Below are 24765 nucleotides of genomic sequence, written 5' to 3'. Positions count from 1 at the left end.
TTACTTAGCAGAATTCATCACTGAGCTTTCGTGCAGAGGCTCAGTTCTTCATAAAGCCACTGGCACCTTAGCAGTTGAAATTAAAGCCATAATTTTCCTGTGTTCCCTATTCAGTTGGCGGCATTAACAATTGTTCTTATTTCTGCAGTGAAGGGTTGTTTATGAATTTAATAATTTGACTTCTGTGAGGAACATATTGATGATTGCCCTAAGGTGCTACTGTCAAGCTTATGTCAGTTTTTTTTTCTTTTTCCTTCCTTGTAATATTCTTTTATAGGCTGGTAAAATTGCTTACAGAAATCAAATCTTGGTATAGCAGAACAGCTTAGGATAGCAAGACCCATACGTCTGTGGTACTGGGAGCTCTTCTTTATTCAAGTTCGGCAGTTGTCCTAATAAATAAAATGTTCCTGGAACATTTTATTTTAAACATTTTTTTTTGTTTTTTTTTTTTTTAAATTGATTTTTATTAGAGTATAGTTGCTTGACAATGTTATATTGGTTTCTGTTGTACAGCACAGTGACTTAGCTATACGTATACATATATTCCCTCTTTTTTAGATTTCCTTCCCACTTAAGCCAACACAGAGCACCAAGTAGAGTTCCCTGAGCTATGCAGTAGGTTCTCATTAGTTGTCTATTTTATACATAGTAATGTATATATGTCAATCCCAGTCCCCCAGTTCACGCCACCTTCCCATCCCTCCTTGGTTTCCATAAGTTTGTCCACATCTGTGTCTCTATTTCTGTTTTGGAAATAAGTTCACCTGTACTGTTTTCCTAGATTCTACGCAGAAGCGATATTATATTTAGGCAGGTGTGGGCACCCAAGGTAAATACATCACCTCCTGTATGAGGCAGTGTTCTCAGGTGCCACGGGGCAGAACTGTTGTCACTGCCAGGGTGTGTAAAGTGAGTGTGTGTGCAGAGAGGTGCAGAATAAGGTGTTGGGCACTACCTTATTTTAAACCCTTAAAGGTGTTATTAATATTTTAAAAGTATTTTCTGTGGCATATTCCTTGGTGGGTCCAGTGGTTAGGACTCCCCACTTCCACTGCAGGGGATCCGGGTTCGATCCCTGGCCGGGGAAGTAGGACCCTATAAGCCATGCGGCACAGCACCCCCCAAAAAACAAAATATTTTCTCTGAATCAAAATAAAACTGCAAGATTCAGAGCTACATCTCTGAGAATCAAATGAAGATACAGATCCACAGCATTATGAGAATTTAGATGGACTGTGTAAAAGAACACTAAAAAAAAAAAAAAGTAAAAGAGTACCGGAAAAATGGTAAATTTCCTGACTTGGGGGGGCTTTCTGAATGACTTTGTCCCCAACAGTCTGGACAAGGGCAAATATGCTTGGTTGGGAGGCAGTATTTAGGGCTAACCCTGTACCACCTGATAAAGAGTTCAGTGTGACAGACTAATAAGAAGCAGACGATCTTGCTAAATATTCTTCTCTCTCTTAGACTTATTAAGAAAAAAATGAGTTCATCATTCATTCATTGAATGTTTTCATGTGCCTACACAGTGATAGATGTATTTGCCAAGTACCTTCGCAGGCTCTGGGATTTGAGTGGTGAGGCAAAACAGAGTCTTATCTTCATGAAGCTTGTATCTAATGAAGGGGAGGAAAAATTGCAAAGTTTTATAAATCCTTTAAAGGAAAAGTCCATGATGCTCTGAGAGTGTTTAACAGGGAGAACAAATGTTTAGGGGAAGCATCCTGAAGAAAGGGAAGGATGAAGGAATAGCCATCATATCCAGGCAAGATGGGAAAGACACTCAGAGAGGGTATTACAGTCAAAGGAAAAATCCCATCAGAGGCCCGACAGTAGGAATGAGTAGAGGGTATTAGAGAAACTGAAGAAAGCCAGGGTGGGCACCCAGGGGCTGGGAAAAGAAGGTGGAAAACAAAGAGACTGATCAGCAGAGCCCAGATCACAAGGGTCCTTCGAGACCATGTCACAGATTCTGGTCATTAGCTGAAGGATAAAGGAACCCACTGATAAACTTTCAGCTCAAAGTGATGTGATTTCTATCTGTGTTTAATGAAAATTACTCTGTGTTCTGATATCATCAACTTACTTTAAAATGCTTCAACAAATATAATGAATAGAGGCATAGATAGATAGGAGATAAATAAAGTGTAACAAATGTTCATTGTGGAAACTAGGTGGTAGGCATGTATGTGTTCACTGTGTAAGTCTTCCTACGTTTATGAACATGTGAAATTTTTCCTTAATGTTGGAAACATTCAGCATATAAAAATCACTCTGGCTGCAGTAGTATGAATGGACTATATAGATGCAAGACTAGATGAGGGGAGAGCAATTCAAGACTATTGTAATCCTCTTCCAGTCACAGTATAGTAACAGTGCCAGAATGGACCTTTTACTAGAAACAACTGTAAAACTGGCCAAAATACACGAAGCATTTTTTCCCCAGAAGATAGAAATAGGCAGCACAGGATTATGTCCCTTAAGAGAAGGGAAATGCATGAAGTAAGTGCCACAATTGCCTTGGCTTTCTGCCCGGAGATGCTTTTAGAATTGTGGCTCAGGGAGGCAGAGCCCAGGAGACGACCACGGTCTATTTGCTTAAGAGGCAAAAAGCAGAGTTTGAACTGCCAAGATAGCTGGGATTTTCAGGGCAGGCTACTGGAGAGCAGTAGGCAGAGCAGGGACTCAGGATATCTGAAAAGGAGTCCCTGAAATCTTTGACCATATACTAAGCTGCTGTGTGCCAATTGGACCTACTGAAGTGTGACAGAGAGCAGCTACTACAAAGCTGTGAGCTGCGGGAAGTCTCAGTGTTGGACACCAGAGGGATTCTGATCAGCTAGACTAGATTGAACTTGATGAATACATTGGACATTCAAGTGAAACCTCAGAAACACCAGGCATTAGGGCTGGGGTTACCTTACCCCTGGAGTAAAAGCCACTCTAGACCTGCCCCAGTGAATCTTACAGACAAGCTTCAGGAGGATCAGGACAAGTGGCCAACTAAACACCTGCCAAAACAAGTCGACACCCATTAAAGGAAGACCCCAAAACTCAGACATTTCCCAAGTGTTCCCCCAAATCATTAAAAGTTATGGGCCATGAAAAGAAGCAGGAAAACATTATAATCAAGATGGGGTGGGGCCATCAATACAAACAAATTGAGAGATGACAGATAAGGCAGAGAAGGAATGAAGAACATGTGGGACGAACGAAAAACCAATAGCAAAATTAAGTAGAGAAATCAGTAAATACGCAAACACATAAAAAATTTATAGTTCCATTTTGATAACTGAAGAACATGGGGATGAAAAAAACTAAACATAGATAACATCTGAACACTACCAATGAAACTGACCTTAATTGGTACTTACATCCAGTAACAGCAGAAAACACATTCTGTTCAGAGGCACCAAGATAGGCTACGTCTGCGCTGTTTAAAAAAAGTGCTCAAAAGATTAAAATCTTGAAAAGTATGTTTTTTTCTAACAGCAATTGATTAAAAATATAAACTAGTAATAGTAGCTATTTAGAATTCTCTCTAGAATTCTAGAATTCTTTAGATTCTTGATAATGAAATAAAACATCTCAAATAACTTATAATTTAAAGAAAAATATTACAGTGAAAATAAGGGATGTTTTAAAGTGAATGATCCATGTGCACTTGAGAAGAAGGTGTATTCTTCTGCATTTGGATGGAATGTCCTGAAGATATCAACGAGATCCATCTCATCTAATATATCACTTAAGACTTGTGTTTCCTTATCAATTTTCTGTTTTGATGATATGTCCATTGGTGTGAGTGGGGTGTTAAAGTCTGTTATTACTGCGTTACTGTCAATTTCTCCTTTTATGTCTGTTAGTGTTTGTCTTATGTATTGAGGTGCTCGTATATTGGGTTCATAGATATTTACAATTGTTATGTCTTCCTCTTGGACTGATCCCTTGATCATTATGTAGTGTCCTTCGTTATCTCTCGTAATCTTCTTTATTTTAAGGTCTATTTCATTCTGGCGCACATATCCGGAATCTAGAAAAATGGTTCTGAAGAATTTATTTGCAGGGCAGCAATGGAGAAACAGACAGAACAGACTTGTGGACATGGGGAGAGGGGAGGAGAGGGTGAGATGCATGGAGAGAGTAACATGAAACTGACATCACCATGTGCAAAGTAGACAGCCAATGGGAATTTGCTGTATGGCTCAGGAAACTCAAACAGGGGCTCTGTGTCAACCTAGAGGAGTGGGATGGGGAGGCAGATGGGAGGGAGGTTCAAAAGGGAGGGGATATATGTATACCTATGGCTGATTCATGTTGAGGTTTGACAGAAACAGCAAAATTCTGTAAAGCAATTATTCTTCAATAAAAAAAGAAAAAATGATAATGAAAATACAGCAAATCAAAATGTGCATTATCCATCTAAAGCAGTGCTTAGAAATTTATAGCTCTAAATGCCTTTCAATTCAATGGTCTATATTCCCATCTAAGAATCTAGAAAAGGAAAGCAAATTAAATCCAAGGAAAGTAAAAGAGAAATGAGAGAAGTCAGTAAAACAGAAAACTCAAGTAATGGGTAAAGTTAACAAAGATAAGAGTGGACTCTTCGAAAAGCTTGATAAAATTAATAAATCTTTAGCAAGATTAATTAAAAAAATCAATCAGTATCAGAAATGATGGAGGGGATGTCAACACAAATACTATAGACATTAAAATAATGAGAGACTAGGATAAACAGTTTTATGACAGTAAATTCAATAATTTAGGAGCAATGGACATATTCCTTGAAAAACACAGCTTATCAAACTAACTCAAAGAGAAAGAAAAAAACTGAAGGGCCCTGTATTTGCTTTTCAAATGGAATTCTGAATCACAGACCTTCTCTCAAAACCAGAGGCCTGGATAATGTCGAGTGAACTCTGTCAAACAACTTACAAGAAAAGAATAACATTCCATTCCTAGAAAAACTTTTAGAATGTATAGGAGGGGACATTCTCTAACTCATTTTTATGAGGCCAGAATAACTTCAATACCAAACACAAAAGACATAAGAAAAGAACAATATCCTTCATTAATACAGATGTAAAATTCTCAAATATTAACAAATTGAATCTAGCAATAATTAAAAGAATAATACCTCATGATCAAATGAAGTTTATGTTAGAAACACAGATCAGTTCATCATTGGAAAATCAAGCGGTATAATTTACTGTATTGACAGAATGAAGGAGAAAAATCATATGATCATCTCAATAAATGCAGAAAATGCTGCCGACAATATTCTATAACCGTTCATGATAAAAACTCTCAGCAAACTAGGAATATAAGGCAACTTCCTCAACCTGAATAAGATTGTCTACAGAAAACACAGAAACTATAACTGACACCATACTTAATGGTGAAAGGCCGAATGCTTTCTTGTAAGATTAGGAACAAAGTAGTCTCTCGTCTCTCACCCCTTTTGCTCAGCTTTACCAGTAGGTCAGTACAGTAAGGCAAGTAGAGGATATAAAAGAAAGACTAGAAAGAAAGTAAAAAGTATTTCTCTTCACAGAAAATATGATTATCTATTTAGAAGTTCCCAAGAAACTGCCTGAAAACCTATTAGAATTAATAAGTGGCTATAACAAGGTCTCAGGGTATAAAGTCAGAGTACAAAAGTCAGTCTTATTCCCATATACAAGCTCCAATAATGTAAAAAATGAACTTTGAGAAAATAAGATTTTCAATAACATTAACACATTTAAAAATACTTAGGAGTAAGGGTAAGAGAAGTTATGGAAGACCTCTACACTGAAGACTACAAAATACTGACTGGTCAAATTAAAGATGATCTAAGTAAATGATAATGGCCCATGATCATGAATTGGAAGATTCAGTAGTGTTAAGATGTTGAATTTATCATGCATTCATCAGATGTATCTATTTATTCAGTGATGTCCCATTCATAAATACTAATGGCCTTTTTTAAAAAAAAGAAATTGATGATTCTAGTATTTATATATTATTATGAAGGACCTATAATAACTAAAACAATCTTGACAAAGAACAAAGCTGAAAGACTTATACAACCTGATTTCAAGACTTCCATAAAGCTGTAGTAAATACACTGTCATTTTGGCATGAGATAGATATATAGAACAATTGAATGGAATATAAAATCCAGAAATATGTATATATGGTCAGTTGTTTTTTGACAAAAATGTTAAATAATTCAGTGGAGAAAGGATAATTTTTTTTCAGCGAAATGCTGGAAAAACTAGGAATCTGTTAAAAAAAAGAACATTGACACTTAACACAAGCACTAACTTGAAATGGATCATCAGTTCAGTTCAGACACTTCAGTTCAGTCGCTCAGTCATGTCCAACTCTTTGCGACCCCATGAATCGCAGCACGCCAGGCCTCCCTGTCCATCACCAACTCCTGGAGTTCACTCAGACTCAAGTCCATCGAGTCAGTGATGCCATCCAGCCATCTCATCCTCTGTCATCCCCTTCTCCTCCTGCTCCCAATCCCTCCCAGCATCGGAGTCTTTTCCAATGAGTCAGCTCTTTGCATGAGGTGGCCAAAGTACTGGAGTTTCAGCTTTAGCATCATTCCTTCCAAAGAAATCCCAGGGCTGATCTTCAGAATGGACTGGTTGGATCTCCTTGCAGTCCAAGGGACTCTCAAGAGTCTTCTCCAACACCACAGTTCAAAAGCATCAATTCTTCGGTGCTCAGCTTTCTTCACAGTCCAACTCTCACATCCATACATGACTACTGGAAAAACCATAGCCTTGACTAAATGGACCTTTGTTGGTAAAGTAATGTCTCTGCTTTGGAATATGCTATCTAGGTTGGTCATAACTTTCCTTCCAAGGAGTAAGCGTCTTTTAATTTCCTGGCTGCAGTCACCATCTGCAGTGATTTTGGAGCCCCCCAAAATAAAGTCTGACACTGTTTCCACTGTTTCCCCATCTATTTTCCATGAAGTGATAGGACCAGATGCCATGATCTTCGTTTTCTGAATGTTGAGTTTTAAGCCAACTTTTTCATCTCCACTTTCACCTTCATCAAGAGGCTTTGTAGTTCCTCTTCACTTTCTGCCATAAGGGTGGTGTCATCTGCATATCTGAGGTTATTGATTTTTCTCCCGGCAATCTTGATTCCAGTTTGTGCTTCTTCAGCCCAGCGTTTCTCATGATGTACTCTGCATATAAGTTAAATAAGCAGGGTGACAATATACAGCCTTGACGTACTCCTTTTCCTATTTGGAACCAGTCTGTTGTTCCATGTCCAGTTCTAACTGTTGCTTCCTGACCTGCATATAGGTTTCTCAAGAGGCAGGTCAGGTGGTCTGGTATTCCCATCTCTTTCAGAATTTTCCAGTTTATTGTGATCCACACAGTCAAAGGTTTTGGCATGGTCGATAAAGCAGAAATAGATGTTTTTCTGGAACTCTCTTGCTTTTTTGATGATCCATCAGATGTTGGCAGTTTTATCTCCGGTTCCTCTGCCTTTTCTAAAACCAGCTTGAACATCTGGAAGTTCACGGTTCACATATTGCTGAAGCCTGGCTTGGAGAATTTTGAGCATTACTTTACTAGCATGTGAGATGAGTGCAATTGTGTGGTAGTTTGAGCATTCTTTGGCATTGCCTTTCTTTGGGATTGGAATGAAAACTGACCTTTTCCAGTCTTGTGGCCGCTGCCGATTGAATGCAGCACTTTCACAGCATCATCTTTCAGGATTTGAAATAGCTCAACTGGAATTCCATCACCTCCACTAGCTTTGTTCGTAGTGATGCTTTCTAAGGCCCACTTGACTTCACATTCCAGGATGTCTGGCTCTAGGTGAGTGATCACACCATCGTGATTATCTTGGTCTTGAAGATCTTTTTTGTACAGTTCTTCTGTGTATTCTTGCCACCTCTTCTTAATATCTTCTGCTTCTGTTAGGTCCATACCATTTCTGTCCTTTATTGAGCCCATCTTTGCATGAAATGTTCCCTTGGTGTTTCTTATTTTTCTTGAAGAGATCTCTAGTCTTTCCCATTCTATTGTTTTCCTCTATTTCTTTGCATTGATTGATGAGGAAGGGTTTCTTATCTCTTCTTGCTATTTTTTGGAACTCTGCATTCAGATGCTTATATCTTTCCTTTTCTCCTTTGCTTTTCGCTTCTCTTCTTTTCACAGCTATTTCTAAGGCCTCCCCAGACAGTACTTAGTTGTGTCCAATTCTTTGCAACCCCATGGACTGCAGCACGCCAGGCTTCCCTGTCCATTGCCAATTCCCAGAGCTTACTCAAACTCATGTATATCGAGTCAGTGATGCCATCCAAGCATCTCATCCTCTGTCGTCCCCTTCTCTTCCTGTCTTCGGTCTTTCCCAGCATCAGGATCTTTTCCAGTGAGTCAGTTCTTCACATCAGGTGGCCAAAGTATTGGAGCTTCAGCTTCATCATCAGTCCTTCGAATGAATATTCAGGACTGATTTTCTTTAGGATGGACTGGTTGGATCTCCTTGCAATCCAAGGGACTCTCAAGAGTGTTCTCCAACACCACAATTCAAAAGCATCAATTCTTCAACACTCAGATCTAACTAAAAAGCTAAAATATAAATATTTTCTAAAAATATCTCTGCATTTCATAAATAAGAAATTGGAAAGAAAAGCATGCAATAGGAGAAAATATGTACAACACATATATCTGACAAAGAGTTTGTATAGAGAACATACAAGAACTCTTAACAAATAAGATAACCCAATCAATTGAAATTGGCAAAAGACTTGAACAGATTCTTTGCAAAAAAAAAAAAAAAATACACACACACACACACACACACACACACACACACAAATAGCCAATGTACATATAAAGATGTTTAATATTATTAGTCGTCTGGGAAATGAAGGCTAAAAATGCGGTGAAATTCTACTACATGTATCAGCTTCCCTGGTGGCTCAGCAGTAAAGAATCTGCCTGCAATGCAGGAGACACGGGTTCTGTCCCTGGGTTGGAAAGATTCCGTGGAGAAGGAAATGTCAACTGACTCCAGTATTTTTGCCAGGAAAATCCCATGGACAGAGAAGCTTCGCAGGCTACAGCACATAGTGTCACAGAGTTGGACATGACTGAGCATGCCTCTACTACATATATAGAATAGTTAAAAATAAAAGAGAAAAACAGTATCAAGTGTTGGCAATGGTATAGAGCAACTGATAATGCTCACGCATTTCTCATAGAAACATGAAATGGTACAACCACTTCAGAAAAGCTTGTCAAAGTTCTCATAAAATTAAACAGATATAACTCAGCAGCTCCTTTCTAGTTGTTTACTGAAAAGAAATGAAAGCCTTCTGTCCACAAAATAACTTGTATGCCAGCATTCATCGAGCATTGTTTTTAGTAACTTAAAATCGGAAAAAAACCAAAGGTCTATCAGTAGGTAGCATAAAAGAGGAAATTGTGGTATATTTAGATTTTGGAATACTGTTCAGTAGCAGTAAAAAGGATTGAAGTACTATTACAGTATTATCATCAAAAACATATTGATAAGGAAAAGAGGCCAGTTGTAAAATAACATGATGAAGTTCTGGAATAGGCAAAATTAATCTATAATACAGAAATTAAATCATTTTCTAGAGTGGGAGGAGGATAAGTTGATGGGGAAAGGCAATGAGAGAACTTTCTGAGAGGTGTTGTAAATGTTTATATCTTGATTGTGGTGGTGTTTACATGCTGTCAACATTAGCCAAGCCATAAACTTAAATTGTGTGCATTTTATTGTTCGTGACTTGCATCTTGATAAAATTGATTTGAAAACACCATTAAAATAGAATTAAAAGTCTTCTGCTTCTGGTCAAGATGGAGTAACAGTTACAAGATTTACCCTCCCACCTGAAACAACAAAATCAAACCCCAAAACAGACAATATATGTAAAACAATGGTTTTTAAAGACACTGGATATCAGGCAATGAAGGATAGTGATCCCTGAGAATCATGAAAAAAACTCAATGAGCTTCATGATTGTCCCAGTTTACTGGCTTAAGAGAATCCCTGGGCCACAGCAGAAGAGCAGGAAGCCCAGGCAGAGCCCTGTGGTCTCCCTGGGTTTAGAAGATGAAGCAAAGAGTCTGCAAAAACTACGGTGGCTGAAGAACCCAGGACAGAGTTCTGCAGAGGAGAGAGTTTCACAGAGAATTCCAGATGTTCCCCCTTAAGTATGCAGGACGTGTGTGTGTGTGAGGAAGCTGGGGAAAGAAATTGGAATGGATTAGAAAGGATGGTGTTCAGTGCTCGCATAGGGCCAGGAATATTGCCTGTTCTCACCAGCCATACTGGAAAAACTCACAATTCACAGGACACAGAGTAGAATACTCAGAAAGGATTTGCCTCAGCGATGGAATTGCTAGCCCTAGATTTAGTAGTGTTCAGACTGACCTGACAGATTGTTAAAGCAAGACCTGAAATGATCAATCAGTGTGGTCCAACTTACGTACCCCAGAACAAAGCGCTGGAGCATGTGTAGAAATACAAAAATATCTAGCATCCAACAAGGTAGAATGTCTGGGATCAAGTTACAAGGCATGCAAAGAAGCAGATAACTGTGACCCATAATTAGAAGATCTAATCAATCAGTTGAAAAGGATCCAGAACTCACGCAGATGTTAGAATTAGCAGAAAAGGACATGAAAAAGAGTCATTAATAACAGTATTCTACGTGTCCAAAATGTTAATCAGAGACACGGAGGATGAACAAATAGCCTAAAAAAAAAAATCAAGATCCTAAGAATAAATCTAATGAAGGATGTACCAGATCACTTCTACAGAAAGCTTTGCTGAAGGTAATTAAAGAAAGCCTCAAAAAATGGGAGGATTGGAAAACTTACTTTCTTAGACTGTCAGAAAACAGGTAGGATTAAGAAGAGGAGGTTTTTTGGTAATGAGAAGAAAGGAAGAGAATGTGGGGCAAATACACGTTTGTTTGGTCTTAGGAAGCTGGGGGTATTTCACCTTAGTTCCTGGTGTTTCTGAAGCAGGAGGCAGGGTTGAGGCAGAGGCAGGGGGTAGGTGGCAGAGTCATGTCTGGAGAGTAGAAAAGGCTCAAGAGAGTGGTTGCAGGGCGTTGGGGAGTGAGTGGACCAGAGAACTGAGGTAGATGTTTGGTAGCATTGGGGTCTTGTTTGAAGCCCGTGATGATGAATCTATACCGATGCCGGTCTATCCCATTGTATGACTTTCTGTAGCCATGTTTGACTGCTCTTACCTAGGTATGGAGAAAGGGAGTGTTTGAGCTCTTCTGGGGCGAGGGTTTTTCTCTCTGTGTATGATCAAAGGATGCAAGAAAGTTTAGTATACCAGTAAGAACATCACTGAATGCATCGCTGATGGATTGTAAAGTCTAAGGTAGATTAGGATGGGAGGGGAGGCCTAACAGATTGAGAGAAAAAGGGAGGTGCTCAGTGGACTGGATGGGAATAAATCCCAGGTGGCTCTTTGGGCACCAACCAATTGGCACCAACCAATTCAGGAGCCACAGGAGATGCGGGTTCGATCCCTGGGTTGGGAAGATTCCCCTGGAGCAGGAAATGGCAACCCACTCAAGTCTTCTTGCCAGGATAATCCCATGGACAGAGGAGCCTGGCGGGCTGCAGTCCATGGGTTCACAAAGAGCCAGCAGTGACTGAAGTGACTGAGCACGCCCACAGTAGACTGGACATTCCAAAGAGGTTAGTATTGTTTCCAGTGGGAGTAGTGAGACAGGTCAGCTTGTCTGAGAGAAGGTTGTGGTTAGAGAACAGAAAGCTTGAATTCATGGTTAGGACTGGTAAGACTTGGGGATTGATAATAATGGAGGTTAATATGTCAAGGGATTAAAAAGCCAGGGCTTGATGGGGTAACCAAGGGCTACTGGAGTCCCCTAGGAAGATGGCAGTAGTTGGGATGGGGAGGAAGCCTGGGATCTGGGAGCCTGAGACTTCAGTCCAGGGGGCAAGTAGAAGATACACAGAGAAAGGGGAGAAGGCCACATATCCTATGGTGCTGTCCTCAGAGGAGCAGGACTTCTTGTTTGTTTGGCTTTTGCAGCAGGATAACCAAGTATTTTTCTAGATGTGAAGAGGAACAGAAAAGCAAGAAGGCCATAAACTCCACCTTGAGACCCCAAGGGAGGTAGGGTCTGGAAAAGGCTAGATGGGAAGCAAAGTGGTAAGCTTGAGGGTGACCCAGGTTTCCATCAAAGCAAGGAGAAGGAAGAGGGTCCCTTTGAGATGGTTGAGGGTACAGGAGAATGTGCCCTCTGGAGTAGCAGTTCCAGGGGTGGGGCACCGGGAAGGGTTGATGAGAGGAAGCTGAGTCAGTGATGGGGAAGTTCAGAGGATATTGGGGATGACAATGCACTGGCGGATGGGGATTGTCCCTCCAACATGTCCCTTGTGCTTTGCCAGGCGACTGCTGGCATCAGCAGAGGCTTAGTGGTGGTGAGGGTTTCCTGTGGGAGAGCATCCTTGGCCAATGGAGATTACTTGATCTGGGGCGGTGGTCTAGGCTCACCTGGCCTGAGATGTGTACTAGAAGCTTCAGTCTCTGCAGGGACAGCCCAAGGGTGTTGGTAGCTCCAGCGGGTGTGCCCACAGCTGAGGGCTGTGCAGTGCTGTGCCTGGGGCTTCTGGGTGCGGCCGCACCTGCAGTGCCTCCTTTGGTCCAGGGGATTCCTAGTTGCTGTGATAATTGGTTTCCACATGTTGCAGTGGAAAGAACTTAAGTTCAGAGCTCAGAGCCTTGGCCCTTGTCCTGGTGCCTTGTTTCCTGGTGACGTGCCTTTGCTCAGTATGTTTCACTTCTGCAAGCCAGGGTCTTCTCACCTCTGAAAGTCAGTGGCCCCATTTTGCCATGTCGTTTTTCTTACAGTGCTGTCCTGAGAGCCAAGGAGAGAAATGGATGGGAAGGGACCTCGTGAACTGTAAAGACCTTTACAAATGTGAGGTGTGCTCAGTATTGGCTAGCTCAGAGGCTGTTCTGTGTGAGTTTGAAAAGACTTCTTATTTATATTTGCAGTCTGAACATTCACTTGCAAGCTCTTGTCTCCAGGGCCCCACGTCTTTCTAGGACTTGGAGTGGCACTTGAAGCTCTAACCTAATTTCTCTAAGTCTGATTGTCATAGAGTTTGTTTTGGATTCAGGGATCAAATATTAATCCACCCAGAACTAGATCATTCCCTTGAAATTCTGCTTTAAAATAAATCTTGGTTTAAGTTATCTGCTGGCACCTTCATAGCATCCAAGAGTTTGGGGCTTTTTGGCTGCTGAATCTGGACGCCTTTCGCTGCGTCTGAAGGACTCTAACCCAGTGGCTGATGGCGCACTGCCTGCCCAGGTGCGCTGTCCCCGGAAGCCCGCCTGTCTTCAATCGTATGCTGTTCCTTACAGACAGGCTTGCAGAGGCATGGGGAGGAACTCCAGGGCACTCCAGGCATGGATCCCAGCATCTGCGCCCTGTCCCCTCCAGCTCTCAGTCCAGGGCACTTTGGCACCATCTGTACTGACCAGTGTGCCTGGGGAGACAGTGGAGGCCTCACAGGTCGGAGAGGACTCCCTGAGATGCCATGCTCAGATGGCTCATTGGAGCAAAGGCTAGCCAAAGATGGAGAAGCTCTATACAGTCAGCAAAAACAAGACTGGGAGCTAACTGTGGCTCAGATCATGAACTCCTTATTGAGAAATTCAGACTTAAATTGAAGAAAGTGGGGAAAACCACTAGACCATTCAGCTATGACCTAAATCAAATCCCTTATGATTATACAGTGGAAGTGAGAAATAGATTTAAGGGACTAGATCTGATAGAGTGCCTGATGAACTATGGACAGAGGTTTGTGACATTGTACAGGAGACAGGGATCAAGACCATCCTCAAGAAAAGGAAATGCAAAAAAGCAAAATGGCTGTCTGAGGAGGCCTTACAAATAGCTGTGAAAAGGAAGTGAAAAGCAAAGGAGAAAAGGAAAGATATACCCATTTGAAAGCAGAGTTCCAAAGAATAGCAAGGAGAGACAAGAAAGCCTTCCTCACTGATCAATGCAAAGAAATAGAGGAAAACAATAGAATGGGAAAGACTAGAGATGTCGTCAAGAAGATTAGAGATACGAAGGGAATATTTCATGCAAAGATGAGCTCAATAAAAGATAGAAATGGTATGGACCTAACAGAAGCAGAAGATATTAAGAAGAGGTGGCAAGAATACACAGAAGAACTGTACAAAAAAGATCTTCAAGACCCAGATAACCACTTTGGTGTGATCACTCACCTAGAGCCAGACATCCTAGAATGTGAAGTCAAGTGGGCTTTAGGAAGCATCACTATGAACAAAGCTAGTGGAGGTGATGGAATTCCAGTTGAGCTATTTCAAATCCTGAAAGATGATACTGTGAAAGTGCTGCACTCAATATGCCAGCAAATTTGGAAAACTCAGCAGTGGCCACAGGACTGGAAAAGGTCAGTTTTCATTCCAATCCCAAAGAAAGGCAATGCCAAAGAATGCTCAAACTACCGCACAATTGCACTCATCTCACACGCTAGTAAAGTAATGCTCAAAATTCTCCAAGCCAGGCTTCAGCAGTACGTGAACTGTGAACTTCCTGATGTTCAAGCTGGTTTTAGAAAAGGCAGAGGAACCGGAGATCAAACTGCCAACATCTGATGGATCATCAAAAAAGCAAGAGAGTTCCAGAAAAACATCTATTTCTGCTTTATTGACTATGCCAAAGCCTTTGACTGTGTGGATCACAATAAACTGTGGAAAATTCTGCAAGAAATGGGAATACCAGGCCACCTGACCTGCCTCTTGAGAAACCTATATGTAGGTCAGGAAGCAACAGTTAGAACTGGACATGGAACAACAGACTGGTTCCAAATAGGAAAAGGAGTACGTCAAGACTGCATATTGTCACCCTGCTTATTTAACTTATATGCAGAGTACATCATGAGAAACGCTGGGCTGGAAGAAGCACAAACTGGAATCAAGATAGCCGGGAGAAATATCAATAACCTCAGATATGCAGATGACACCACCCTTATGGCAGAAAGTGAAGAAGAATTAAAGAGCCTCTTGATGAATGTGAAAGAGAAGGTGAAAAAGTTGGCTTAAAGCTCAACATTCAGAAAACTAAGATCATGGCATCTGGTCCCATCACTTCATGGCAAATAGATGGGGAAACAGTGTCAGACTTTATTTTGGGGGGCTCCAAAATCACTATAGATGGTGATTGCAGCCATGAAATTAAGAGATGGTTACTCCTTGGAAGAAAAGTTATGATGAACCTAGACAGCATATTAAAAAGCAGAGATATTTGTCAACAAAGGTCTGTCTAGTCAAGGCTATGGTATTTCCATTAGTCATGTATGGATGTGAGAGTTGGACTATAAAGAAAGTTGAGCGCTGAAGAATTGATGCTTTTGAACTGTGGTGTTGGAGAAGACTCTTAAGAGTCCCTTGGACTGCAAGGAGATCCAACCAGTCCATCCTAAAGGGGATAAGTCCTGGGTGTTCATTGGAAGGACTGATGTTGAAGCTGAAACTCCCAATACTTTGGCCACCTGATGCGAAGAGCTGACTCATTTGAGAAGACCCTGATGCTGGGAAAGATTGAGGGCAGGAGGAGAAGGGGACAACAGAGGATGAGATGGCTGGATGGCATCACTGAGTCAATGGACATGAATTTGGGTGAACTTCTGGAGTTGGTGATGGACAGGGAGGCCTGGAGTGCTGCAGTTCATTAGGTTGTGAAGAGTCAGACATGACTGAGCAACGGAACTGACTAAAGGATGTCAAGAAAGAAGGACGCATCCCTGATCCTGGAAGTGGTGAGGGAGCAGGACCTGGGGCAGAACGTGCTTCTGGGGCCAGTGAGTTGGCCAGTGGGGCTTCCGGGTGCTCTGTGCTGGCTGGGAATGGAGGGCAGAAGAGCCAATGGGTAGCTAGGGGTGCCCAGTGAAGGAGTCAGGGTTTTGTTTTTAATTCGTGGGAGCTGTTGAGGTATTTGAGCAGTAAGATGATGAGGTGGGCTGGCCCTGGAAGGCCAAGTGCCTCTCTGGGTGGAGTGGAATGAGGAGAGCTCTGAGGCTGGGGGCTGTGGCAGGGGCGTGGGGTCGGGGAGGAGGTGAGAAGTTGGGAGTCCAGGACACCACATGGAAGATGGTTGTGGGTCAGTGTCTCTCAGATGAAGAGAGATCTGTGGCTTTGTCAACTCGGGAGTATGGATCATGTGAGAGATTTTTTTCTTTATTTCTTCTTATTGTTGTCACTATATCAGTTCTATACACATCTGTGCCTAACACTGGGCTAGGTGCTTTATATAGTTGATTTCATTCAGTCTTCTCAAGGACTTAAGTACAGTGTTTTTTGCCTTCATTTTATAGGTGAGGGAAGCAAAGCTCGGAGAGGGTTTGTTTTTCTCCCACAGCTGGTAAGGAAGGAATTCCGAGGAAGCTGGGGCTGAGATCTGAATCGGCTTGACTCCAGAGCCCAGGCTGCTTTCTCATCACTGGAGGCTCTTTCTGTGTGTGATGAGGGGTGCCCTTCCGGGATCCCATCTAGCAGACTGGCTCTGTGCTGGTACGTCCCAAGGTGTTCCTTTCCTCATGCCCTTCCAGTTTCTGTCTCTTGCCCCAAATTAATTTCTCAAAGTTAAGGGGAATTGGGGAATATGGAGACTTCAGAGAAACTGGTTTGTTCTTCCTCTTAAAACTGCTGTGAACAAATTCCATTCTAGCTCAAGAAGTCCTTTGGGATCCTGTTACTGGGGGAGGCAATCTCTGAGTCCTGAAGTCACCCCAGTAATAGGATGCTTTCCCCTTGTTCTCAAGTAAGTCCGATGGTTCAGAAAGGGCACTTCGCCCATCCTGCCGTTCAGGATGGGAGGAAAGGGGCCTCATCTCCTTTAGTGCCTCTCTCCAGGTGGTCTGCCTTTGACGTGAGTGGGACCTGGACTGGAGTTCCTACCGGGATTGCTTTGAGGACGTCCCAGCTGGTGGGCTCAGTTCCAGCTTCTTCCTGGGGCTCATTCCTTGGCAGATCCCCCAGCTGCCCTTTGCATAGGTGGTACAGCCCTCTGTCCTCCACAGGCTCTTTAGCCAGGCCCTTAGCAGCAGACTCTTTTGGTGCAGAAGCAAGACAGGCCCTGGGCTTGCTGGTCTCTTCCCACGTGATGATTTTTGAAGGTCTTTGCCACCCTCCCAAATCATACTTCTGGTACATGTTTTTCTCACTTTTTTTTTAAAGCCAAAATCTGACAAGTCTAGCAAGGTGTGCTTCTCAGTGACTTCTTAAGGAGCAGTATTTGAAGCCATCATGAGAAGATGTGATATTGTCAGGGCTCCCTTGATTGATGCATTTCACAGGGAGAAGATGATGTCAGGCAAGAGGCCTGTGTTTTTGAAGAACACCTCTTAAAGCATGTTTTTTTATGGAAACAAGCTGAAACAAGAAGTCTGTGACTTTTAGTTTGCAGCCCCCGTGGATTCTTATCATTTGGGGAAGTGTCTTTGGTAGCCGTGGAAGCTGACTCTTCAAAGAAATAACAGCTCTTCTGTCCTCAGACAGGGGAATGTGGTGAAAGGAATGTATTTCATTCTGAGATACTTTATTCCCATGGATGACCTCTTAAACTTGTTTAGGATTCTGGTTGGCTCAGTTTTTTGGTACTTTGTTTGTGACAACAACGGGTGCAGTTTCAGGTGACAGAAAAAATTACTCGAGGATTGGTGGTCAGGTATGGAGGAAGAAATGGCAACCCACTCCAGTATCCCTGTCGGGGTAATCCCAGGGACAGAGGCACCTGGTGGGCTACAGTCCATGGAGTCGCAGAAGAGTTGGACAGGACTGAGCCACTGAGCACACACACAGCACATCCCATGCGGAGCCCACAACCCAAGTGTTTGACATGGTCATCATTAATGTAAGACCTGAGCCTATAAAACCATGCATTAAATTCAGCCTGTTCTTGTTGAGCAACTACTAATGGCCAGGATTTGTGATAAGGAACCAATATACAGGGATGAGACAGATACAGCCCCTCCATCGCAGAGCTTATAGGCTCTCTTACAGAGAGAATATAGATTACCAAATTGCAGGGCAAATGGGAGAAATGTTTCTGTAGGCTGACCCAGCCGAGTGGTTTGACATCTGGAGAAGCAGTTGGGTTGAGCCTCACTTAGAGCACAGCCTGGAGCTGAACAATGCCTTTGAGAAAATGAGGGAATTTAAGGATGGCTGGAGCACAGGGTTCAAGCCAGGGAGTGGTCAAAAAGGACCAGGAGAAAGAGAAAAGGGCAGACAGACCACGCACTTGTTCCCTCCATCCATACCCAGCTTCTTCCTCTGGGGCAGTGTAAATGCCATCCTGCCTCGAGCTTGGGTATGTTCAGGTGGCCCACCTGCTGTTCACAGCAAATAACTCACCCTAGTCATTAAAAGCTAGGAAACACCCCTTTAAAATGGTTCATCTCCCCAAAGATGTTAACTCTATTCTATATAACATATCTTCATGGACGTTGATGTCAATAAAAGCAGCCAAGGACATGAAAAGGGGAGGATTGCTTTGAGAAAAATCTCTTAATATTCCCAAATCTTTGCAAACAGGAAGATGAGACGGTCCAGGATCCCTTTACATAAGGATTCCCTGTGGGGGTTGTTTCAGGAGTGCACTCCCAAAGAATAGTCATAATGTAGTTGGGTGATTGGAAGTGTGCTTGTTACACGTTTTTCCTGACATCCTTGCTGTGTAAACAAGGGCCGTCCAGACGCTCTTGTCCCTTTGGCCTGCCGGCGGTTCCCTCCACCTCTTGGTGGCCAGTGCCTAACTTGCGTTGAGGAGCGCTGTCACCCGATAGCCCTCTTTACCCTCCATGGGTGTTACCTGCAAGGGATCCGATCTTAGAGATGGGGTGCTGCAGTCCAAAGCCCGCCCCCCGTTCTGGCCTATTTATTTCATGCAGAAAGAACACGTTTTGACTGCTCCTGCCTTTCTGCAGTTGAGGAAAAACTGGAACAGAGCCAATGATTTGGATGAACTTTGAACTAAACCAGTGTCAATAATTAAAAAATTTTATGTGTGTGAAACATCGCACACTATTGTTGATTTTTAAAAATAAAACGCCCAGTTTCCTCAAACACAAACTGAAATTGCATGCTTTCCAAAAAATTAAACAGAATATTTTTTGAACCAGACTACCCTTTCATTCTGTTTTATTTCCTCTGTGTTTCTGTGTAGGGGAAATAATTTAGGTCTAAAGAGCACTAGCCTCTGCTGATAAAAATCAGTGACTTCTTCAACTTCCCCCTCCACTTTGCCTTTTTGTGGGGAGTTTGTTTTAGTTTTTAATGAATTTCTGAGTCCTTTATTTTTTTTTAAATAGAAATCTGAGTCATGGTGACTCCATTGGCCTCGCTCACTGAAGGTTTTCATGCTTGTCTGTGTGTGTTTTCTCTGTGCTACGTGTATAAATTTCAAAGCATTTAGCTTGTCGAAATTTTATTTGTGTGGGTTTGGTTAAAACAAATAGTATTACAACCCAAGAAAAAAAACAACTCCATCTCTAAATCAACATGATTTTCAGTGGCGCATGTATTTCATGGGGCATTTGAGAAATAACAAATTCCAGAGCGGACTGTGCATCGTCCCTCTGCACTGGTGTGGCCTATGCTGCCATTCCAGGGTGGTAGTTTGCTTCAGGCCAAGTGTTCGCCTTCTGGGCGTGTTGACTAAGCTAGGGCTCCCAGGCCTGTAAATCCTGGGCACTGTCAGGGTTCAGGAGCTGTGTGCAGAGTGAGGAGTGTGTGCCCGACTCCTGGCTGGGAGTTATGTAGGGGATCCTGGAGAATGACTAGCTCGTTCTGGAGTGTCAAGGACAGCACGTGGGGGGACGAGCACCCTTCTGGAAGCCCGAGCTGGGGCTCTGAAACAAAATCAAGATATGAGTGTAAATGGTGCTTTCCATCCTGCCCCCTCCCTCGCTGGTCCAACCAGTAAGTGTCCAGCCTACACGTCTCCTGAGCCAGGAGGCTGAGGGACCACGAATCCTGTGAATAGAGGCCTGAGTTGAAGCCTGGTTCAGAGCGTTTACCTGGCGTGTGACGTGGGATCACCTTGTGGAGCCTCACTTTGGGCCTTTGTGAAATGCAAGTGAAATTCCTGGTGCTGCGAGCGCCACCGGGAGACCATGGGGCCTGTGGACAGTGACTGTAAAGCCACTCCAGGGGCTCCAGATCCACATCCTGATACTGAGGGTGTTGGCAGTGTTGCTGCCAGAGAAGAGGCCGTGGCCTGCTGGGCTCCCCCATTGGAAACCAAGTCTGCCCCCAGCCGTGCCGGCACACACCCTGGAGCTGCTGGAGGAAGGCTGGCATCCAGGGCCAGCACGATCATGAGTGAGGGGCAGCGGGGGCCCAGGCTTGTCCTTGGTGGCGCTCCGTCTGAAGGTCTTTGCCTGTGTGAGCACCACAGGGGCTCTGCAGTCAGCACCCTTCACGGCCGTTTCTAATAATCACTCTCAGCCTTTCTGCTTCTTGGCTGCCAGGGTACTAGGCCACTGCCCAGGGGAAGGAGCAGAAAATGAAGCAGTGGGGTGTCCTACAGCCCTCTGAGCCATTCAGGAGGCTGGGGAGATGTGAGTTACAGCTGTGATCAAATATAGCGCAGGGCACGTGAGGGCGATGAGGTACGGGGCCTGGGGAAGACAGATGGCAGGGTCTTCACCATATCCTGTGCACTGGCTTCTCCTCCAAGGGGTTAGTCCTTCTATCAGAGGTCCCTGTTTGTACCCCTCAAGGAAGGTGCTGCTTCCAAGGCTTCCTGCTCCATTTTTGGTGAAGTGAAGTCGCTCAGTCGTGTCCGACTCTTTGCAGCCCCATGGACTATAGCCTACCAGGCTCCTCCGTCCGTGGGATTTTCCAGGCAAGAGTACTAGAGTGGGTTGCCATTTCCTTCTCCAGGGGATCTTCCTGACCCAGGGATCGAACCTGGGTCTCCTGCATCCCAGGCAGATGCTTTACCCTCTAAGCCACCAGGGAAGCTCTACCATTTTTGGTAGACTTGGATTATTAGAGAATTTTCCCTTCTGTTGTGCTGAAAGCAGTCTTCTGCAGTGTCCACCTTCTCCCTGGGGGCACACAGCAGGTCTGCTTCCAGAGCCTTCCAGAGGATGAGGGCCAGGGATATGGCTCCTCTGTGGCATCTCTTCTCCATCTGGCCTCCTGCTTGCCTTTTTTGCCTATACACTTAGGCAGGGAATGTTCACCTGGCAGGTGGTACATCACTTGGCCCCACAGGAAGGTCCATAGTAGCTGAGAAGACAATGGTGGATGTGCCAGCCCCAGGAGACCACGTGGAAGGGGTGGAGGTCACCCTTCCACCCCTTTACTTCCAGGTAAAAGTAATTCTTTTACTCGCATTCCTATTGATGTTAAATCTAGTCCATCACCCAGGGTTTACTCCTTGTCTTCTGACCTCCTCACCAGAATTTCTCCTTACACGAGCTCATCTTAACCCATCACTCCTGTAAAACAAAGCTGATGGCGACTCTCTTCAGTCAGACCTTCTGTTGGCTCCCTGTTGCCTACAGGGAAGCACAGCTCTCAGTTTGGGATTTAAGGCCCTTCTTGGACTGACAATAGGGGCTCCCCTGGTGGCTCAGATGGTAAAGCATCTGCCTGTGATGCAGGAGACCCAGGTTCAATCCCTGGGTCGGAAAGATCCCCTTGGAGAAGGAAATGGCAACCCACTCCAGTACTCTTGCCTGGAAAATTCCATGGATGGAGGAGCTTGGTAGGCTACAGTCCATGGGGTTGCAAAGAGTCGGACACGACTGAGTGACTTCACTTCCTTGGACTGACTATGTGTGTGTGTGTGCAAAGTTAATTCAGTCGTGTCCGACCCTGTGACCCTTTGGACTGTAGCCTGCCCAGGCTCCTCTGTCAATAAGGATTCTCTAGGCAAGAATATAGGCCCTTTCCTGGCCTGACTATAAGCTGACTTCTATCCTAATCCCTTCATATACTTACTCTCTTCCTCCTTTGCCTCCTGTGGCCCACGTTGAGGTCCTTAGGAGGGTGGATTCAGTAGCTGGATGGGCTTGTCTAACCGGCCTCCCCGTCCTCAGTTTCTGTATAGAGAGAGTGACACCAGCCTTCCCTCGCCGTCCACACTCTCCAGTGAGGATGAGGTGTGAGGACTGTGTGGGGCTCTGTTAAGGACACCTCGGAGGAGGCTGGCAGGTGGAGGGTGTGCACTCATATCCGTGGCTGGTACTCAGTGTGGGGAGGGCTCTCGAGGAGGGGAGAGCTCTTTGGCTGGGGTAACCAGGGAAGGCTGGGTCTTGACAAGGGAGCTAGAATTCAGAATGGGCAAAGGCTGCTCAGGTGGATGGAGCTCTGTGGACAAAGGCTCCCAGGGTTGGGGGAGCAGAGAAGAGTGTAGCCACAGTACAAGGTGTACATCTGTGAGAAGTGGAGATAAAGCTGGAATAGCAGGTGGGAGAGGGCTGAAAAGCCCTGAGTGCTGGACCTGGGTGTTTGGCCTGGATGCCTGAGGACAGCAGTGGGCGGCCCCGAGGCCTTCTGAGCAGGATGACACCAGGCTGGAGTCCCGGAGTGCACGGATGGCGCCTGCCAGGAGGGAGACAGACCCCAGGGAAATGCTCTGGCTGCAGCCCCCCCAGCTGCCACCGTGGGTGGGAAAGGTGTGCGCACATGGGCCACAGTGAGACCCGTGGCAGTTGTCAGGTCCAGCTGGCAGGGAGATTGCTCCTTATGGGACACACTTTTCTTGGGCGTCTGGACAATCCCAGGAACCGTGGGCTTTCTGTCCTGGTGCATTTTGGCCTCTTAAGGAATAGGGCTCGTTTTGCTGTGTGTTGTCTTATTCTACCTGCATGCCTGCTTGAGGCAGGCGCTGCATGGAGGAGAGAGAGATGTAGAAAGAAAGAAATGGACAGTATTGTCCATTCCTGCAGTAAACCTGTGAAAGTGAAAGTTGCTCAGTCATATCTGACTTTGTGACCCCATGGCCTATTGTAGCCCGCCAGGCTCCTTTGTCCATGGACTTGTCCAGGCAAGAGTACTCGAGTGGGTAGTTGTTCCCTTCTCCAGGGGATCTTCCCAACCCAGGGATCAAACCCAGGTCTCCTGCATTGCAGGTGGATTCTTAACCTTCTGAGCCACCAGGGAGTAAGCCTATATATAGTCTACCTGGTAAGCGGAAATGAATGTAAAACAACGTAAATTTGCAGTTGATTAGAATGATTATCTGGAGAAGGAAATGGCAACCCACTCCAGTACTCTTGCCTGGAAAATCCCGTGGATGGAGGAACCTGGTAGGCTACAGTCCATGGAGTCGCAAAGAGTCGGACACAACAGAGCGACTTCACTTTCACTTTCAGAATGATTACGTTTTCCAAATACTTCAACAGATTTTTCTTGGAAGTGATTTCAAACATACAAGAAAAGTTGCAAGAAGAAGAACAGCTTAGTAAACAATCCAGATATCTTTTACTCAAAATCACTTATTATTAATATTGCGTCTGCTTTTTAATTTATCTGTAAGGGGTGTGGACTGGTTTTTTAATATTAAAAAAGTTCTTTACTGTTTTTAGTTATTCAGGGGCTCAGATTATCCCAGATTTGGCCAGTGGCTTCTCATATCCCATCACATTTTGCTTTTGTTTTCATTTTTTTTTTTTTTTTTTAGCACTTTCTTATCTTCCTAGTCCTGTTATCTGCCCTGCCTCATCCCTGGCATCAGCCATTTCTCAAAAGTCTACTGATCTTTATATGGGAAATAGTATTAGAGACCAAGATCTGGATGCCAGGTGTGCTCATAGCTACCAGCAGTGGCAATGTCTTTGTTTCTAGGTCTTTCAGACAGAGCTAGGAGGTAAATACATTTACATACATATAGTCATATGTGTACATCTTTAGAAATCATGAATTCACGTCAGCATCCTAGTTGCAGTCCATCCCCAAAGGGTTCTTTCTAACTGTCCCTCTCCCATCTTTCTGTGTCCCTCCTTCCACAGGGAGAACCTTGGCTCCCAAGTGCATTGACACATTAACTCATTTGTGAAATCCTCAGTTCAATTCAGTCACTTAGTCGTGTCCAGTTCTTTGCCACCCCATGGACTGCAGCACACCAGGCTTCCCTGCCCATCACCAACTCCCGGAGCTTGCTCAAACTTGTATCCATCAAGTCGGTGATGCCATCCAACCATCTCATCCTCTGTTGTCCCCTTCTCCTCCAGCCTTCGATCTTTCCCAGCATCAGAGTCTTTTCCAAGGAGTCAGTTCTTCGCATAAGGTGGGCAAAGTATTGGAGCTTCAGCATCAGTCCTTCGAATGAATATTCAGGACTGATTTCCTTTAGGATGGACTGGTTGGATCTCCTTGCAGTCCAAGGGACTCTCAAGAGTGTTCTCCAACACCACAGTTCAAAAGCATCAATTCTTTGGCACTCAGCTTTCTTTATAATCCAACTCTCATGTTCATACATGCCTACTGGAAAAAAACCATAGCTTTGACTATGGACCTTTGCTGGTAAAGTGATGTCTCTGCTTTTTAATATGCTGTCTAGGTTGGACATAGCTTTTCTTCCAAGCAGCAAGCATCTTTTAATTTCATGGCTGCAGTCACCATCTTCAGTGCTTCAGTAACATAAAGTCTGTTACTGTTTCCATTGTTTCCCCATCTATTTGCCATGAAGTGATGGGACCGGATGCCAAATCCTATAATATATCT

General features: G+C 44.0%; 1 protein-coding gene and 1 non-coding gene across 2 annotated transcripts in view; one reads left to right on the top strand and one right to left on the bottom strand.

Moving 5' to 3' along the window:
• Nucleotides 1–24765, top strand: part of CACNA1D (calcium voltage-gated channel subunit alpha1 D) — a 326915-nt gene that overhangs the window by 189377 nt on the left and 112773 nt on the right. The window lies entirely within an intron of this gene.
• Nucleotides 20976–21048, bottom strand: TRNAP-GGG (transfer RNA proline (anticodon GGG)). The gene has a single exon. It is a non-coding gene; the product is annotated as a tRNA-Pro (tRNA).

The sequence above is a fragment of the Bubalus kerabau genome, chromosome 20 (genome assembly GCF_029407905.1).
Source record: "Bubalus kerabau isolate K-KA32 ecotype Philippines breed swamp buffalo chromosome 20, PCC_UOA_SB_1v2, whole genome shotgun sequence".
Lineage (NCBI taxonomy): Eukaryota > Metazoa > Chordata > Mammalia > Artiodactyla > Bovidae > Bubalus > Bubalus kerabau.
The sequence above is the reverse complement of the archived record's forward strand: the minus strand, read 5'-3'. Positions and strand labels throughout refer to the sequence as shown.